This window comes from Notolepis coatsorum, assembly GCF_963971535.1.
Source record: "Notolepis coatsorum genome assembly, chromosome: 17".
Lineage (NCBI taxonomy): Eukaryota > Metazoa > Chordata > Actinopteri > Aulopiformes > Paralepididae > Notolepis > Notolepis coatsorum.
In genome coordinates, this window is record NC_140181.1 from 61,545,293 (window position 1) to 61,566,210 (window position 20,918).

General features: G+C 43.6%; 1 protein-coding gene across 5 annotated transcripts in view; it reads right to left on the reverse strand.

Moving 5' to 3' along the window:
* The window catches only part of LOC311243566 (neural cell adhesion molecule L1-like protein), a 222,594-nt gene that overhangs the window by 134,605 nt on the left and 67,071 nt on the right, over positions 1 to 20,918 (reverse strand). Inside the window, exon 1 of one of the 5 annotated variants that reach the window (XM_084332830.1) lies at positions 1,944 to 2,046. The exons of the other annotated variants lie outside the window; for them this stretch is intronic. The gene's annotated coding sequence lies outside the window, so the exon portion shown is untranslated. Of the gene's footprint in view, positions 1 to 1,943; positions 2,047 to 20,918 lie in introns of those variants that run through there. 5 annotated transcript variants of the gene reach the window in all.

Consider the following 20,918-nt stretch of genomic DNA (forward strand, 5'->3'; position numbering starts at 1 on the left):
CGAGCGCCTTGCCCACTGCACCACTTAGCCGCCTCTATATATATTTTTTTAATGTTTTTCTTTGTGTCAAATGTGCCATCTTTGCATAATTTACCTACATTTGATTGCTTTTGTTAACTTTAATAGTGTCCCAGCCTTTTGTATATACCAATCCCAAATCATTATCCAAAGCAGATTTCAGGAAGTGTTATGCAACTAGATAGTGTATATAACAGTTGTGATTGGAGGATCAAGAAAAGATTGCAGGGTTTGATATACAGGTCAATAGCACCATCTTCTGCTAGGTATTCATCCACTCAACATTATGTATTAACGTCACACACACACATGCACGCACACAAACACACATAGGATTCGACGACATAGCCAAAATATCATATACAAATATTTGTTCGACTGTATTAGTTTCTTCCAGCACAAACTACAGTGTTTTTGATGTAGTTTAATGTAGTACAGTTGTCACGGTGGTACTCCATTCAACATAGTCTATTATTGTCCTATTTCCATTGCAACTTCTTTAAAATACCGTTATTTAAAGTCAATTAGTACCAATAGTAGTAGTATAGTTTGGGTCACTAAAGATTGCCTTCAACAACCCCCTCCTCAAAATGACTTGGCATAGTTCACACACACTGATACAAACACCTTTATCCATGACTGTATATCTTAAAATACCTCCCAGCTGGCAAATGTATTCTGACCAAAACCAGATGCTCTGTCAACACAGGTAGTGAATGACAGTGTTGATGAAACATCAGTCGTTGCCGGAGGCCGGCAAACACACTTCCACTCGCAAACAAACACCACTTGTTGTCTTATGCACACAAAAAAGCTCGCCCATTTCTAGTTTGCTTTATGCAAAGTAGTCCTCATAAGCCTATAATCGTCGAGTCGAACGAGTTTGGCTACTCAGGTTTTTCTCTGTCTTAAAATTCAGAAAGTCACTAAAAGACATGATAAGGGAGAATCCATAATTAAGCATGTTTCTCTGGAGTGCTCCAGAAACGCTCTCAAGCATGTGTTCCGTCCGGCCGAGATATGCTGTGCAGCCTATTAAAACTGGTTCCTAATCCACTGCTCGGGAATTTCAAAGGGTTTTAGTTTGGTCGACCGAGTCAGGTAAAGAAGCGCTCATCAAAACCTGTCATGGATGAGTAGAGCCTTTGAGTACGGCTGTCTGCGTGTGTGTCTCTCCGTCTGCGTGTGTGTCTCTCCGTCTCGTCCATCTGTTGAATGGTATGTGCGTGTCTTCATGTGGATGTTATGTCTCGAGTGCCTTGTCAGCCTGCTCTCTGTATGTCGCACACACAAGACGGTGACAAAGTAGACACTATCTAGGAATCTGTCTTGACCGGCGGTATCTTCACCTAATGTATAGCTTCGACTATTACTCTTTGAGGATCAAAATCCATCAATGTTATCCTTCCATCTACGTTATCATGCCATCTTAAACCTGATGGTAATAACGAATGAACGCCTTTGGTTATCTTGACAGGTTCGGCTCGCCTGGTTTACAACGTTGTTCCGCAACTTCAGTATCTGTGGTTGTAGGCTACACCACACAGGTAAATAATGAATAATAGACCTACATGCAGAGCTACGGAGCACATACCAGTTATATCACTGAATCACTCCATACACGTCCCTGTCTCTGCCATGTCCTTAATCACATCCATATTGGGATCGGCACATTTGACTCATGTAGTCGGCTAACCCACTTCAACTGTGTATAGCTGTTAGCAAGTGTGGAGAATGGCTAAGCTAAATCTGGCAACATTTCGCAGGCCTATTGGTTATTAGTAAAGTGTGTAAAGAATACACATTCTCTTTTACAACTACTGTACCAGTCATGTCACTATAGACCCTATAGTCCCACTATAGTCTCTTGCAGCAGTCTCTGTTGACACACATGATTGAAGGTCGAAATAGAATTATGACCTTACCTTAAGGTGAGCACTTCTTTTGATTTGTACCTGTCAGTGCTGTAACATGTCTCTCTCTCTCTCTCTCTCTCTCTCTCTCTCTCTCTTTCTCTCTTTCTCTCTTCTCTCTCTCTCTCTCTCTCTCTCTCTCTCTCTCTCTCTCTCTCTCTCTCTCTCTCTCTCTCTCTCTCTCTCTCTCTCTCTCTCTGAGTGCCTGCCTCAGTAAGCTAATAATCATCTCGCCCTGGAATCCACACCAACAAAACAACCAGCCCCTGACAGCCCTGAGCTGTCACACAACCTAAAAAAAACAACACATGCACCACAAAAACCTGTACTTCCAGTGAAGGAAGAGACTTCACTTCCAGTGAAGGAAGAGACTTCACTTCCAGTGACGGAAGAGACTTCACTTCCAGTGACGGAAGAGACTTCGCTTCCAGTGACGGAAGAGACTTCGCTTCCAGTGACGGAAGAAACTTCACTTCCAGTGAAGGCAATGGGTTGCTCGACTTCCTCGACGAGCATGCTACCACTACGATGAAAAACATGCGGGAGCATGTCTCACATTTCAAAGTCCTTTGAAGGAGAGTCCAATCAAAACATTGCAAAGCAGGGAGACGCGTGGACATACGTCTGCCTCCAGTGTGGTCTGATAGAAACTATTTGTTTGTCTTTTTTCCCCCTGTCGACGGGCCACCGGTTGATATGTCCCTGCAGATGATGAAGGTATTGATTTGTTTGGATGTGGGTTGAACTTGTGGTCGTGCTTCAGAGCTGATTGGGTTTGGCAGTTAGATCGGAGTGCGTAGTAGCGTGAAAAAGGTTCTGAGGTCACCACAACATATTGACCCGCTTGCCACTATTGTCACCATATTCCAACACCACCAGAATAGTCATTCCATTTCATCCACTTGACCTCCAGCACGAATTAATCTGCAGAGAGAGCATGCATTATGTGTGGGAGCCTATTTTGGTGGAGGCACGTCACTCGTTTGTGTGCGTGCGTGTGTAGACAAGCTCACACAGTCAGGGGTTAAGTGGCAAGTGGTGAGTGGTGAGTGGTTAGCGCTCAGCGTGCTGCACGGAGCCACGCGAGGAACTGCTACTAAATGGGAGCTCGTCTGGCATCCAGAAGGTTTGGCAAGCCGCTGCATTTTCACCATCAGCACAACGCCGTCTCCAGAGTTTGGGCATTTCCCTACCACTAAATATTTATTGACCTTTCAGCAAGAGTTCTCTGCTTCACAACAACAAACAAACACAGGGATTAATTAAGTTAATATAAGATGCTGGGGATATAACATTTTTATTAAAAATGTATCATTTAATCAAAAGAACAGCACACAGCCACAGACAGAGCGGTTGCTTCACTCTGTGGAAAAAACATCCCCTGGCAGCGATGAGAGACATTCAGAAGATAAATTAGCAGGAGCAGCAGAGAGGGAGAAAGAGAGAGAGAGAGAGACAGAGAGGATGAGAGATAGAGAGAGAGAGTAGAGGGTGACAGTCACACTCTGCTTCCTCCCCGCAAGTGCCCACCAGCAGGCCTCTTCACACCTTAGTTGGCCCTTCTAACACATTCATCACCACTGCTGGTGCAGAGAGAGAGAGAAAGAGAGAGATAAAGGACTAGTATGACTTCAGCAGAAATACTGTGCGCTACAGTCTGCTCTAAGCTAGTGTTTAGTTACAAATACAAAATAGTTGCGATTATCTCGTATAATTGTGATCACATGATTATTCCATTATCGCAGCAGCACATAATCATTGTGACTGACTATAACAGCAGCACATAATCATTGTGACACACTGTAACAGCAGCATTTGACACTATATATTCTAGATCTTGAGTGGTTACTGTGAAGAATGCAACGGCATGTAAAAGATACCGTGACCGTGATCCCAATTAAAAATCTCTGAACAGAGAGTGGTTCACTTTCTCCGTCCGTAGGAGAAAAGGTGAGCCTGGTGGTGATGAGTGCTGCTCCGCGTGAATACACCTGTTGACACCCAGACAGCGGCTGCCCCCTTCTTCTGTCATCTCACTCTCATTCTTTTCACCAGTAAAAGAAAGAGATGAGAGAGAGGGAGAGAGATATGGAGAGAAAGAGGGAGAGTGAGAGACAGACAGAGAGACAGACACAAAGAGAGAGAGAGAGAGAGAGAGAGAGAGAGAGAGAGAGAGAGAGAGAGAGAGAGAGAGAGAGAGAGAGAGAGAGAGAGAGAGAGAGAGAGAGAGAAAGAGAGAGAGAGAGACCCACGCCCTTGAGACTGTCATGACAAATACAATTTATTCAGGTTTAGAGTTAACAGCTGGTGCATCGCTCTCTCCTGAGGATTAGTGTTAACTAAGGATCCTCAGACAAAAATAAAACATCTCAATGGGTGAGGCCTGCCCAGTCTTGTAGCAACTACACACACACCCTCTCACACACACACGCACGCACGCAAACACACGCACACGCACACACACACACACACACACACACACACACACACACACACTCACACTCACACTCACACTCACACTCACACTCACACACACACACACACACACACACACACACACACACACACACACACACACACACACACACACACCCACTTCCCCTGTGTTCCCTCCCCACCGTCCCTCTTACACCAAAAACTGACTTTGGAGCTGTCATTCCTCACTGAATACAAAAGGAAGACAATAGGCCTGTCCTCCTGTCATTTTGAAAACAGATACAGTTCCTTTCTTCGACAGGCTCGCACCTGCAGTCGGCGCTTTTCTTCTCAACCCACGGCGTCGGCGGGAAGCGATACTTGAGAGTAATCTCACCGCCGCCTTAACTATTATTTGACCGGATGAAAGGGTGCGAGCCGCAGCGCCAATCCCATAAGTGATTTTGACGCTAAACAGCGTTATTCACAATCCGGGCGTATGAAAACATCGGAGATCTTCGGTAATCACCTTTAATGCTCTGCATTTGGAGGCACAACAGCAAGCTTTGATCATTACTTAGGTAGTGCGTTTTCATGAATTAGTGTTCTACAAACAATCAAATGAAAGGAAAGAGTTATTCAGGGGCCAATTTCAGGTGAGATAAAAAGGGACTAAAATCTGCGCCGACAGTGAACCCCCATAAGCTAGAGATTTTAGGGACAAGTGAACTACAACAACAGTTTACCTGGCAACCAGCCCCTCTTGTTAAGATCGAACAAATTACCCACTCCTGGTATTAACATTTACGCAGAACCATCAAGAATGGATGACTCGTCCACCTAATCGTGACGAGCGTCGCTGTATCGTGTCAAGAGAATAAGGCTCCTGAGTCATCCACACTTCACAGTCCCGCACGCATTCCACACGCATTCCGCAAATATCATTAAATCTACAGCAAGCTCTGACATGGACTGACAGAAAAACCCTCCCGCCGATAACAGACAAGGCTTTCCGCGGTGCACTCTGGGATTGTAACTGGCAATATGCAACGCAATTAGCCTAATTAGCCTACTGAAAAGCTAGTTGTGAGAAAAACAACAGATTCACGTATGTGAGTCACTATCACAGCCTGTCATGAGTTATTGCTTTTATGAAACGGTCACCAAAATTATAAACACACTCCAATTTGAAGTTTCTATTGATAATTGAATAAACAAGTTATACAAGGAAATATATCCTCCTGACTGTGAGATGGTTGTTGCTGTGCAACGCACACTAGCTTATTTATTTTTAGCCCCGCTAGTGAGAGAACAGTGACAGCCTGTTGCAGCAGGGATGATATCCTTGTGACAATAGCTGCTAATCATTGGAAGTGCTTAATCTCCAGTCTGAACTGTTCGGACCAAGCGTTAATTGGTTTACTAACTACCACTAATGTAATACTGTAGCTAGACAGCCCAACAAACATGAAGTTAAAGAGGCAGTTCACCTAAAATAAAATATATTATATATAATATAATAATTCCACCTTTCCCGGAGTGCTGTCTATCCATTCAGATTGTTTCAGTGTGATTTGCCTAGTTTTGGAGATATGTGCCATAAAGATATCTACCTTTACTCCAATACAATGGGGCTAAATGGCACTCGGCTTGTGGTGCTCAAAACACCAAAATATGTATTTGAAAAACTCAAGAGAAATGTCTCTTTCCAGAAATCATGACCCGGTTACTGAAGATAATCCACAGACCTTGTTGTGAGCAGTTTCATGAGGGAACTATTTTCTACCAAACTACACCCACTACACTACCAAACTACATTCAGCTCCATTGGGTTGGAGCTACGGCAGATATCTCTACGGCAGATATCTCTATGGCAGATATCTCTACAGCAGATATCTCTATGGCTGGCAGATATCTCTACGGCAGATATCTCTACGTCAGATATCTCTATGGCAGATATCTCTACAGCAGATATCTCTATGGCAGATATCTCTACGGCAGATATCTCTATGGCAGATATCAAACCAAGGTCCCAACTGAATTCGGTCAAAGAACCCAGGGCGCCTATTGCAAGATAAGAATCCTGGCCAAATGCTACCTAATCATCCCTCCCCCTTAATTGGCTGATATCAATTCCTTTATCCTGAGCCTTTCAGCCATTGTGTAGTGTGATGTGTGCCTGGTGCCAATGAATGGCAGCCATTGAGCCTGTGTAGCACAAAATAATAATAAATAATATTGGAGATGCATTTTGAGGATGGTGGTATTGCTAGTTTGAATAATCTTGTGTGTTACAAAAAAGTTAATAGTTTTAATATTGGATTTGAATAAATATAATATAATATTTCCCATATTGTATTTACATGAGACCATTTTATTACATGATATTACAAATACAATTGTATTATTTACATATACCATGCACTAAAACTATTTCTGCTGTTTGTCTGAAACAAGCCCACCAGCTTCGGGAGGCCTCCCCCAAATGAAAGGGCATCTAGGGGAAACACTAAACAATGTTCCTGCCTTGCGTACACAGTAGTTTCTGCTGCCAGAGTGTGTATTTTGCCTACTACAGCCTGTCACCACCACAGGCAACCTAAGAACCAATAGGGCTGGATATGGTCTAAAATGTATATCACGGTATAATTTGAAGCATAGACGGTAACGGTATATATCACGGTATATTAATTTATCTTAAAATGTCTATATAAATGCTTCTGACGGGGTAACACACTGGTATGGCAGCTATTACTGTACTCTTGTATTACTAGGACATATTTCACATAGTACAGAGGTATTTTAAGAACATTTATTGTGCAAAACTGCAATAGAATAATGCAAAACCTTTTCTCAAGTTACTTCCATCCCTGAAAAATTTAAGGTTATGTATATAACCAAGTTCTATGAGTTATGGTGACGCTCAGCACCAGTTGCATAATATCTCGCTTCAGTGGATATGCACTGAATACATTTCAAAATGTACCTTTACATACCAACATCCGTCTGACCACACCCCCATCTGCTCTGCCTACATAAGCAGGGGTGGGGCCACACACTCATCTCCTTCCCAACAAATTTCACCACAATGAAAGATCAAGGGCCGCAGCGGCGTCCTGGTGCTGAGCGTCACCATAACTCATAGAACTTGGTTAAATACATAACCGTACGTTCTATTTCGTTATGGCTTACGCTCAGCACCAGTTGCATAACAGGAGCTGAGCGGGAGCCATAGCTCGACAAATGTACCCCGCTGAGGCCCCCCACAACCATCAGACCGGGGAGGACCGAGCCCCCCGACCCTCCCTAATGGAGGATACCCCCCCTATTGGAGGCTTACGGGAGGGAGACGGATCCGACCGTGCGAAGAGGAACTCAAGCAACTCAACGCACAGGGTGAGCAGACCGTGGCTTGACCCCACGACTACACACACGCACAACCCGCATGCCACCCGGGAACGAACGGAAGGAACAAACCTCGTTACTGCCCCCAAAATCACGGGGTCAAAAGCAACCCAACCCCGTGGCAAGGCTGTAGCAGCGGAGCGCGAAGGAAGACCCAGACCCACCGAAGGGACTGGATCCCCTGGAAAAAGGGGGCCCGGAGAGGTCAATGACGCCAAGCATCAAGACCCCACCAGGCGGTCACTTAGTGACACCGCCCCCCACATCACCAGCGTATTCGGATAAGGCCCCTCCAAGAGCGGGCCCTTTCCCCCCAATAGCACACCGCCTGGCACACTGACCCTGCAGAACAGGCAGTCAGCATGGCCGTAAGCACACAAAAGGTTAACCAACGGAAGCAGGCAGCGCACCGGGGAAACCAGGCAGCAGGCTGTAACCTGAGCCTGGAGCACTGCGGACGAGACAGGCGCCAAAGGAGTCAGCTGAAAACAGCCCCCCCAGCGGAAGGGGCGTATGCTGGCATTGTTGATCACCATGACAAAGCCTCCATCAAAAAAAACCCACCCAGAGGGGTCGAGGCAGAGAAGGCTGACATGATTGGCAGACGTCATGAACGTGCAGGGGCACACTCAACCGGGCAACCCGGGAGTTGACACTGCTCCAACATACCAGGGAATCAACTACCCTCTCGGTACAGACGGTGGTTGTTCCTATAACCCCTCAAAAAAAAGGGTTATCCCAGGCCTACGGTATCAACGAAACTTTACTTCGGACCGGGCCCGGCGGCTCGGGAAGCACACAGGGTTACCAGAGGAGGTCCAGAAGACCACCCCAACAGCCTTCGCCATGCGTGAGAGAGGAGTGAAGAAAAGAGAACCAGCCCCTTATGATAGTGCCAGGTACAAAAGAGTACCCAACAAAGGGTCTCCAAAACGCCTAACCCTGTGACACCCGGGCCGACCCGGCATTTTTCCCTCCGAAAAAAGCACAAGTCCCTCAGGGTACCAAAACCGCAGATCTGCATCCCCGGCGGACAACGGGTTTAACTGACCTGGACCAGCGCGACCAGACCAGTCCCGTGTCCTAACCACGCCGACATGCCCACTCCAGAAGAGGGGGTAGGTATGCGTGTCGATCTAAAACATGAAAAGAGGGCGCCACCCAGACGGTCCCATTTGGACCGTGCTCAGTGGCCCACCCCAAGGGCGTGAGACCCCTCTACCTATGTTCTGATCTAGGGATGCCCCGATCGATCGGCCACCGATCGTTATCGGCCGATACTCAGTATAAATATGCAATCTGTGAATTCCGATAATTAGTCATATTCGCCGATAGCGGAAACCGATCAAGCGAAGCTCTCACTCGCTGTCTGTCTCAGACACACACGACCTGCAAACTGCCGCTGCTCCTCCTCCCTAGCCCCGCCCGCCCCCGTGTAGAGTTTGTAAACAAAGAGGTGCGGCTCCTCTGCTCGAGTCTGTAGTGCACTGCATTCGACCTGCGCTAACGTTAGCTACCTAGCTATCGTTACTGTTTAAACAAAATTACCCAGTCAACTATTCACGTTTAGTAGGCATTGTCTAACGGTATTTAGCCGGCTAGCTACCGATAGCTCCTGATATCAACAAATGATCCAGAAAGTCTAGTAGTTCATGTTCATACCTCCGTTAGCTTGCGTTAGCTTGCGTTAGCTGATGTTAGTTCACTGTTCAAAACGAAATGTCCCATTGAACTAAATAGTTGTCTTAACGTCATCTAGCCGGCTAGCAGTAGCTACAGATAGCTCCTGATATCAATTTCTTATAACATTGATTGAATGCGTATTCGAGCTGAGGGCTTGCTGAATGTGAAATGACCAAAGCATAACGTTACCAATAGGGTCCCGCTGCAGCGCCGGAGAATCCTTTTTGGAGCTGGAGGCTACTAGAGTACACATAGACAGTGGAGCTGTTTGCAGATAGCGAGCATTTTGACTTGTTGCGTGGTGGCGATGTCTCGCAGATAATACAAGTACAAGTCTAATTATATAATATATATATTTTATAAAAAAAAAAAAAAAAAAAAAACTTTTTATATAAAATAATTTTTAATTTCTTTTTAACACTTTGGTTGCCTTGGGTTAAATTAATGATATACCATAGATTGCCAGCGCTATTTGTCTATGGAGAAAGTCCCCTTCTTTGCAGGGCTATAACTTTTTAAATTCTATTGCTACATTGCCATTATTAGGGCCCATTCAAAGTCCTATATGTATTGTTCATTGTGTAGCAACGTTAAACTTTTTCATTCACATATTCATAGTAAAGTATGGTCTAATGTATAAGTATGTTTTCATCTCTTTCTGCAACTTTCTCCAGAACGTGATATATAGCCCCAAATGCATTATATTGATGATGAAATACAGTTTGATGGCAATCAGCGCGATATAAAAAATTCCAACTAGACGTACTTCTAGAAGTTACTACACGTCATCTGATGTTGACCGGATGGGCGAGGGGGCGTTTATAATTCCGTGGGCAGCGTTATACCAATCATCTAATGTGGGTCAAATGTTGATAAAAGCAGTTAGTATCGAAGATGGTAACGTTACACGCTGAAACTCACCCCAGTCTCCGCGCGCCGTTGGGCGATCATCGTCGAGTAGACATTTTATCATTATGGGATATATTATTACCCGGTCCATCTCCAGCTTGTATAATGGTATATACGTCCAAATCATGTTGTTTATCGAGTTATTGGCAATCGATCGCTATGTAGAGTGACGAGCTAGAGTGCCGGAACCTATCCCGAGTGGCCGGAAGCAATACGGACATCTAGCACAACCTCTACTGCGCTTCCTGTTAAGCGCTTGCGCCGATCGGCCACCAGATGGCGCTCCTGAACCGCCAGAGAGCTCAGTGGGTCCTGCTGGTGAATCTCAGGCCAGCGGAGGGGGAATATGAATCCGATTCCAGATTTTTGAAATATTGATATAAGGACGCTGTACAGCGTCCCCCGGCAACTTTAGCATGGCCAGCAATGACGCTGTAAAGCGTTTTTAGGCAGTCAAAGTGTTAATCAAAAACGATCGGTATCGGATCGGTATCGGCCGATATGGCTCACGACGATCGGTGATCGGTATCGGTGGCAAAAAACGTGATCGGGGCATCCCTAAGATTGACCATCATGGGCGTCAGACCAAGATCCTCCGACCGCCGTTTAAGCCGAGCAGAGGACCCCAGCCTGGAGTCGGCGTTTCGTAAATTGTCAGCTAACATCAACAACAACCAGAGCTCGCAAGCAAAACAGTACGTACCCCATCCTGGAAACAACCGCTTCTCACAACAGTCGGTGCTTCCCACAGTCCAGCTGTGTGGCCGGAGGGCAACCCCATCCAGCCGCAGCAAGGAGGACTGTAGCTGGGGAGCATGTCAGCGGCGTGAGCTCCTAATACGAAAAAGCCGTTGAAGGTCAGAATGATCATCATCTTCCAGACACTCCAGTGCAGGGCTGTACGCTAAGCTTTTTCACTAGGGGCACACTTGCCCCTAAATGAGAAATTTTGGGGCAAAAAATATTTTTTAGGGGCAAATTTTTAAATAACAATTTTACCATTATTTATATCGATTGTTTTTGATTTAAAAAAAAAAGAAAAGAAAATTTATATAATTTTATTTTTTTTAATAAAATATATATATTATATAATCATACTTGTAGTTGTATTATCTGCGAGACATCGCCACCACGCAACAAGTCTAAATGCTCGCTATATGCAACCAGCTCCACTGTCTGTGTGTACCTCCAGCTACAGGCGGCCAGGATTCCCCGGAGCTGCAGCTGGACCCTATACTGTAGCCTCCAGCTACGGCCAGGATTCTCCGGCGCTGCAGCTGGACCCTATTGACTATATTCAGCGTGCCCTCAGCTCGAATACGCATCGACTCAGTGTTATAAGACATTGATATCAGGAGCTATCTGAACTATTTAGTTTAATGGGACGTTTCGTTTTGAACAGTAAGCTAACGCGAGCTATCATGCACTACTAGACTTACTGGAGCATTTGTTGATAGCTATCAGTAGCTAGCCGGCTCACCGAGGTCCCAGTGTCACACTAGACTAGTGTTTACAACAGCCACGGGTGCGGGAGGGAGGAGGCGCAGCAGACGCCGCAGCTCTCTCCGTGTGTCTGAGTTCAGTTCAGTTCGGCTCACTATAGGAGGTCGAACGCGTCGAAAATATGAAGCAATACTAACTTTACTTTTCTTCATAGCTAAATCAGACAGTCAGCCAGTCTATCAGAGTGAGTGCTCAGTCGATTGTTCCCGCTGATCATGCCTGCTGATAAAGCGATATAAAGAAACGAATAGCCAATAAATGTGAAGTTCTTTGAACCTTTGAACCTCTGTTGTCAAGCCTCGTCAATATAACCCCCCCCCCCCCCCCCCCCTTTCCTACCGCGGAGTCATGTTAGAATGTTAGCTTAGCGGCTAACGTTAGCCCGTTGCTGCGCTAAAGCAAGTCTCCTTTCAGCCTCCTTAGCCAAATTGAAATGCCAAAACTATATGGCACTATGCAACGACCACTGCAAACGTCGAGTGAATCGTCAAGTAACGTTAACGTCATTACTACTGCTGTGACTAGCTGCTCCAGTCTACCGGTCACAAGGTATAGTAAAAATCCATACCGTAGCGCAAATTCATACAGTTTATACCGTATACCGTTTATACCGTCCATTTTTTGTCAAAAAAGACTAAGGAAACTGCTCAACTGGTGAGCCGGGTTGTAAATATGTGCTGTTTTTTTTTTTCAATTTGTATACTTTCATTAGAATAAACGTTCCCTTCATGTCAACCCCACTACATGGTACAATCCGTCATGTCAAACCCACTACATGGTACAATCCTTCATGTCAACCCCACTACATGGTACAATCCTTCATGTCAACCTCATTACTATCTGGTACAATCCTTCATGTCAACCTCACTACTACATGGTACAATCCTTCATGTCAACCTCACTACTACGTGGTACAATCCTTCATGTCAACCTCACTACTATGTGGTACAATCCTTCATGTCAACCTCACTACATGGTACAATCCTTCATGTCAACCTCACTACTATGTGGTACAATCCTTCATGTCAACCTCACTACTATGTGGTACAATCCTTCATGTCAACCTCACTACTACATGGTACAATCCTTCATGTCAACCTCACTACTACATGGTACAATCCTCCATGTCAACCGCACTACTACATCAAGTCAAGTCAAGTCAAGAGTTTTATTTGTCACGGCTTACAAGTATACAATGAAATGCGGGTGGTCTTGCCCGCAACGATGTGCAATACAGTAGTACAACATATAATAGAATCCAATAAAACAACATTGTGCAATCCTTCATGTCAACCTCACTACTACATGGTACAATCCGGTGCCAGTGATGGGTTGTAAAATGTAGACTTCTGGAAATTAATTTCCAATTTCCTTCTTGGCATCAGGCTACTTGAACCTGTATGTGTGTCCTCTGTTCATACTAACGCTGTGGAGTGACCTGGAGCTAATGGCGCTTGGGAAGACCCTAACAATGCCGGTGGGTCTAAATTGTAACAAGCTTGGGATAGCTACTATAGGCACAGCACCTTGTGCGAGTGATGGCCTCCCTAGTGTCTTACACAAGGCCCATGACAGGCATACCCCTTTAAAAAGTGTCAGGGCCTTGCTGCATTAGCATTTTGGAGCACCATGAATGCAAGTGTTTGTTCTGGTCTGTGTGCCCAATTGAAAAAGTCCATTAAAGGAGTGTTTTACGGGTTCCACCGTGCTGGGTCGGAAGTTTGGGAATTAGGGATTGGAGTAAAGTGTTTCCCTGCATGAGAAAGGCTGTAAAGAACCAGATGGCTGGAACCGTCTCGTACGCAGAGACAATACCCTCTTCGACCTGTGAACAGGTGCCTCAAATGAAAAGTGACACTTTGACACGTTGAGCAGGATGAAGAAATGTTTTGACATATTAAACACTGCGGCAGGCAGTCTTTGCACTGAGGTTGACTGATCTCGTGTTTAGAGCCAAGTATGAACCACAAGCCTGTTTACGCTCTGTGAGGAATTGCGACATCCCCTATGGCGACTTTGCTGCCTGCCAATTATCACTCAACCCCCATATTTGATCTCACACCAACAATAGTAACACTAGCAGCCATGAAGAACAAAGTGTATGTGGTGTGTTTTACACCACTGCAGTTCAAATTTTACGATGACCCTAAATAATTATACAAAAGACCTCACATCATAAAGGATATAAGGGCACTTATTGGTAATTAAGGCACATTATGGTAATTATTGAACTGGCTTCACTTTCTGCACCAGTGGCAACATGTTTAAAAAGAAATTACAAAAAAATTTATTCTTCCCACGGTCTATTCATCTATGAGGAGTGAAACGAAGGCTAAATGATGCATGAGGCTCTCAATGCAAAAATAAATCAATAGTCTGAAAACCATAATTCCTATGAGCAAAAGTTTGATGACCAATGACTGCAGTTTTGGTTTAAGAGATTCACCCATGTCTAGCTATAGGCAATACAATGCCTGGCTGTAGTAGTCTATGGACTGCAATTTGCAGTTATCACACTAATAATTCACTCTTTGAGGTAACTCTGAGAATAATTTATTTAGCAGTCAGAGGTGGATTACTGTCCGCATGTAAATGAGCGTTAGCGGCACGCCTTTGCATAATGTGCTACAACCATAAATACTTGTCACTTAAAAACGTTAATAACATATGCAAGGAATATTTAGCTAAAGGCGTTTCAGAGCAGCTGTGACATGATCTATTCTTTGGAATGAAGTGCAACAGATAGGCCTATAGGGCCAGCGATGCACCCATACCACCTTTTCACCGCCAATATCAATTCTGAGTCAACTTTAAGTATTATCCGATACAGAGTACCGACTCGATCCATTCGTTTTTCTGGACAATAGACTTAAATATAGACTGTTTTCTCCATTAGAGAGATATAACATCTTTCTATGTGTCAGAAATGTTGAAAACCATGGCTCTTGTAGGGTTTTAGGTATAGGGTGTCCAGATACTGACACCCTATTTCAGCCTGGTAATGTATCAGCCAAATACCTAAATACCAATGTAGGAATCCATGGATCCATAGGGTCTTGTTAAAACATTTCTTAATTTTCTTCTCAAATCCAGTTTTATTTGTTCAAACTTTTTGTTATGGATTCAGATTACTCATTTGATCCATTTTACTACCAAGTAATTTACAAAACATTAAACATTGTAAACATTACAAAAATTTTATTTGCAAAAAAAGTGACACTTTTCTCTGTTTCTGATGCATCCATTCCCTTAACTCAATCAGCGCCAGACCCGATGATAGTCGGGTTATCTCGCCATGCGTTGAGGGCCAGGACCCCCGAAAAACCCGAGTATACCGGTAGTCAGGTTTACATCGTTATTTCTTTTATTCAATATTTCCATTCATTACAGGCACACAGACTCGGGGTTAACATGGGGAATCATCCTGAGAATGCCAAAGTGCAATACCGGCCGCATCCACCCAGGTGGCAGTATCGAGCACCCTTTGAAACATTATATCTTGGCCTGTGCGTCGATCAAAAGTCTCCGGTCAGACTTTTCTTTGACGGGCAAGTGGAGCGGTTGTCCCGATCGGATTGAGAAGCATCAAGTGCTCCCGATGCATGATGTGTGGCGGATTATGTCTGCGACACGCTCGACACCAATACTGGGACTCGCGATCAGATAATTGGAATATTCTTTTTGGGGTACATCCTAGTGAAGGTAAGGGCTATATGGTATCAATCCTGCTGTGATCCAACCATGACTTCACTTCGATCACAACATATGTGTGTAACGTTACTCCACAACGTGTGCCGTTGGTGACGATCAAAGCATCAAAAAACTACCCTTTCATGCATTCATGATGAAACATAATACCGATAATATAGATTTGATTTCGAAATAGTAGCGTGTACAGGCGAGAAACGGCAACGTTTTTAGTGAAATGCACGTATTGCTGCATAGCGTCGTTTTCTGGGATTAGACAGGATTACTCTAAAACTATACTCATATTCACCACGGTATAAAAACGGCAATGTATGGATGAAGAAATTATTTCTTTAACACATATTGAACGATAAATAGTCAATGTCAAATGGGCCATAGTATTGTATCCATAGATACCAGTTCCCATGTGTGTTCAGTAGAAAGCTATCTGGCTGCATGTTAGCCTAGCTTAGCACAATGAATGGAAGCGGACATGACCGGTTAGCCTTCGGGAGAGGTGTTAGTTGGACAATGCCTAGGCTAACCGGTCATGTCCGCTTCCATTCATTGTGCTAAGCTAGGCTAACGTGCAGCCAGATAGCTTTTTACTGAACACACAGAGAGGAAACTGGTATCCATCTTCTTGTCTCTCTCTGGAGAAGACGGTAAGCTAATTTTCCAAAATGTTGGCGTGTTCCTTTAATATCATGAATAACAAGGTCTATACACAAAGGCAGGAAGAATCTTCCACCATAGCTTATACATCAGTATGAAGCCAAAATGTCAAAGATAATGTAACCAATGGGGGAAACTAAGACACATTCCAAAACAGAACCGGCTAACAGAACCCAACCATACCATATGGTACATGCATAACCTTCATTCACATAATCATCATCAGCACAACACCGCAGCAAAGCCAAGCCTCAACACAGAAAGGTAGCCCAGTCTACAACCACAAACACAGCTTCAATGAGCACTGCGAGCACTGTGAGTCTGTGAGAGAGAGAGAGAGAGAGAGAGAGAGAGAGAGAGAGAGAGAGAGAGAGAGAGAGAGAGAGAGAGAGAGAGAGAGAGAGAGAGAGAGAGAGAGAGAGAGAGAGAGAGAGAGAGAGAGAGAGAGAGAGAGAGAGAGAGAGAGAGAGAGAGAGAGAGAGAGAGAGAGAGAGTATGGGGGAGGGGGGGGTGGGGGGTGATATCTACGGCACAGGAGGAAGAAAACCATGGGAATGGGACTCATTAGCATATGAATCAGATTCCAACAGCAGGAAAAGACAGACATTCAGCACGGACCCTGTTGTACCCGCGGTAGATGAGCGAAATCATTGAGTTGTGTGCAGAGGTCAAAGTTCATTCTCCCATGGTGTGCTCCAAAAACAGAGCCAGGGATTTCAGAGCGCCGTGGTGAAAGTATGACCATGGTTCACGAGAAAATAATAACGCATCATATGAATTAAAAAGACCCAAGACAACAACACGCATAGGGATCTATTATAAATAGGGATGTTCGATGTTGGATTTTTTACCGATACCGGTATACCGATATTGTACAACTCTTAATTTTTACGATACCGATATCAACCGATACCGATATATGCAGGGTTTCCCCCCCAAAAAAGGTAATTAACATTACATATCTCTTGTCGTGGAATTAACACAACATTATGCATACTTTTGACAATAAATAAAATAAGAATGTGTTCTTACTTGCTTGCCTGGGTAAATAAAGGTTAAATAAATGTAAACAAAATAAATAAATAAAATAAAGTATTTTTTTTTACCGAGACCGATATTTTCCAATATTACATTTTAATGCCAATATCGGCCGATAATATCGGTAGGCCGATAATATCGGTGGGCCGATAATATCGGACATCCCTAATTATAATGGCTTCTTCCATTTGGTTAAAATGTATCTTCTTTAAAGAGAGTTATCTTCACCGAGTGTGTCAACTAGAGCTGTGAATCTTCACTGGCCTCGCGATTACGATTCAGCTGTCCACGATTCGATTCTACGATGCATCTCGATAATATATTACATCCTCAATTTTATAATCTATATTACTGCACATGGCTACTTTTTCATCAATTAATACTAAATTAACTGTTTTATTTAGAAAGTTCTTAAATCAGAATGTCAAAATAAATGTCTTTACTAGTGTTGCACGATACACAGATACTAGAAAAGTATCTTCTTGATACCCAGCTGTTAAAAACGGTTCAATACTCTATATACTATACTATATTTTATTAGTATCGATACTTTTAGATTAATAGCCTGATGCTGTATTTTCTATGAGTTGAGTCCCTGCGTGACCGGAGCTTTGCGTAGTGGGCGTGTCAACAGTGTCAGCTGAAGTGTACCAAGGCATAGGGAAATAGTCACAGATATCGCCGAATGTCTTATTCCATAATACAAAGTTTCTGAATGGACGTTTGGATTAAACCAAGTTGTATGCAGTGATGAACGGTCTTTCCCAGCGGAACACAAGTTACTTAACGTTACACGGGTCACGGCACGTTTCCGGTTGCCGACCGACCCTGCCAATTTAGGTGCGACCCAATATATTTTATGAGTTTTTAAAAAGAATTATAAAAAAAATATATATATATATATATTTTGAATAAAGTTTCATAGAAATCTTAGTCAAACCTTTAGTATTATGGATATTAAACATTCTGGCAGAGTACATGCATCCATGTTGTTGTGAACATTTTAATTAAATAAAGAAATTCCCTATCCATAGTCGCCGTGGGAAAGAATAAAATAAAAGAATAAAATAAAATAAATTCCTTACCTATACCCATGGCCTTAACTGACAACCAACAGGAAACAAACACTATTTTTTGTTATGCCTATGCATGCTTAGCTTGCTAATGTTAACATAGCAGGAGCCAACAAAGATGTTGTTTCAACAAATGTATTCACAAAATGCATTACCATCCAAACGTTATTGAAGACTCCTGTGACCAGTAAGTAGGTACTACAGTAAGTCAAGTCAAGTCAAGTCAAGTCAAGAGTTTTAATTGTCACGGCATACAAGTATACAATGAAATGCGGGTGGTCTTGCCCGCAACGATGTGCAATACAGTGGTACAACATAGAATCCAATAAAAAAACAACATTGTGCAATAAACAGGTAACAGGTAACATGGTGTGACATCTCGGTATCTGTACATAGTTATTTACAGAGCATATAGGACATGCTAGGTAGCTTTGGTAGTGCAATACACTGTTCCTGTTGTTATACTAATTTAAAGTGGCCTTTCCTTTTGGCCATAAGTGTGCGTGTGTGCGGCATGAGTGTGTAGTAGGCAGTACGTACGTCTAACATTTCATAACCATGTTTGACCGCAGCAATATGTGCAAATGTTCTACGTTATATGCGTAAATGTGCCTAAAGTCAAGACTCGACAGTGTGACTAAAATTGCGAACCGGAAAAAGTATTTAGGAGCAAATGTGACAGTTCGATGACCTAAACTAACGTTAGCTGCTAATGTCAACCAAGCTGGTCCCGGAGAGGTTTCTTTCACCTACAGTGAGGGTTAGTGTGTGAGTGAGTCTCTCTCTCTTCATAAATATTTTTTTAACACATCAACCCTATAATACGCTATAATAATTGATTATGTTCTGTCACTGCATCGATGTAGAAACGTCCATCTCCACATCGCGATGCATCTTAGAATGGAGAAATGTCCACACCCCCTAGCCCCGCCCCTGACCCCTAGTAGGGATGAGTTGGAATGTTCTAATAGTCGTGCCAGTCTCCACATTCAATTTTCATGTCAGAGTCGAATTTTCTTTTTTATATAATAAAAATAAATATATATATATGTGTATTTTTATAAAATAATATTTTTTTTAAGTGTAGCAAACCATTCTTATTTAATTCATTTAAATTTTTAGAGGCAGCCGAATTTTCATAGCCTAATTGATCTAAAAGATGCACATGCTACTGTTTCTGTTTGTTTATTAAAACTGGTTGATAGGCCAATGCAATGCTGTTATTATAGGCTGCGATGGTGAATGGTGTCATTTTGATTTATTGTCGGTCAGCTGAGCCGATCAACGTTCTGAAGGATTATCTGAACTTCAGATTCTGAAGTGCCTATTTATGTGCAATACCCTTTGATTTTAATGATCCATTCTATTAAAAAGAATAACTGAATTTAACTGAAAATGAACATTTTAACTGAATTTAAACTGAAACAGAAAATAACAATATATTTGTAATATAAATCTTTTTTTAAGTTTTTTTGGGGGCAGCCCGAATTTTCAAATATTTGGTCTTAAGAACAGTAGACTATTCGAAAAAGATTTTGGTCAGTCATGCACATCCCTATTCCTAACCCCTAGTGTCGTCACCCAGTCCCATGTGTGGCCCTTTACCCCTCTATGACCAAATATAGATCATCATCACTTGTGCATTAAAGTCCACGACCTCAGCAGACAATGGTTCACTTCATAGCCGGAAAGAAATTGAGCAACACACAGCTGAGGTCAGATGAGATCATTCTACCCATCGGCTCGACAAGCACAAGTCCAATTCTGAGCTGAGGGTTGCGTGTCCCGACAGTGGATGTTGTTTCCCAGCCGAGGTGGGGACCGTTTGTTGTCGCACCGCCCAATCTCGAAGCCGGTGAACATGTACTGACATGGCTGCCATGTCAGCCTCTCATCTTCCCGTCAAGCATGGGAGACCTCCAGTCACTGTGCTCTCCTACTTTGCCTGATAACACTTAGCACTGTCTGCACACATACTGTATAGCACTGGTCGCAGCAGACTGCAGAGAGTGGCTTGATCAGCCAAACGCACGATTGGAGGGTGCAGGCTTCCCACTCTCCAGGACATTTACCCTAGGCATTGCAGGGCCAAGGTAATGGTAATGCATTTATATGCATTTATATAGTGCTTTTAACCAAAGCGCTTTACAATTTGTTCCTCACATTTTACCCATTCACTCACACATTCACACACTGACGGCAGAGGCAACCATGCAAGGTGCCAACCTGCTCATCAGGAGCAATTAGGGGTTAAGTGTCTTGCTCAAGGACACTTTGACACGCTGCCCGGGAATCGCACTGGGAACCTCCGGATTACCAGACGACTGCTCTACCTACTGAGCCACTGTCGCCCCCCCAAGGCAAGAGAATAGTCACTCTAGCCACCCAAACATCTGCCTCTTTGCACTGCTGCGGTCAGGCATGTGCTACCGGAGTCGCATGGCCAGTACGGAGAGACTCAAAAGGAGCTTCTATCCCCAGGCCATCAGGATGCTCAATGTGGACTCTATGCAACACTAACCCCATCCATTCTACATTAATTGCATCCACATGCACACACTCACTTTAAACATTCACCTTCAACATTCACTTTAGACAC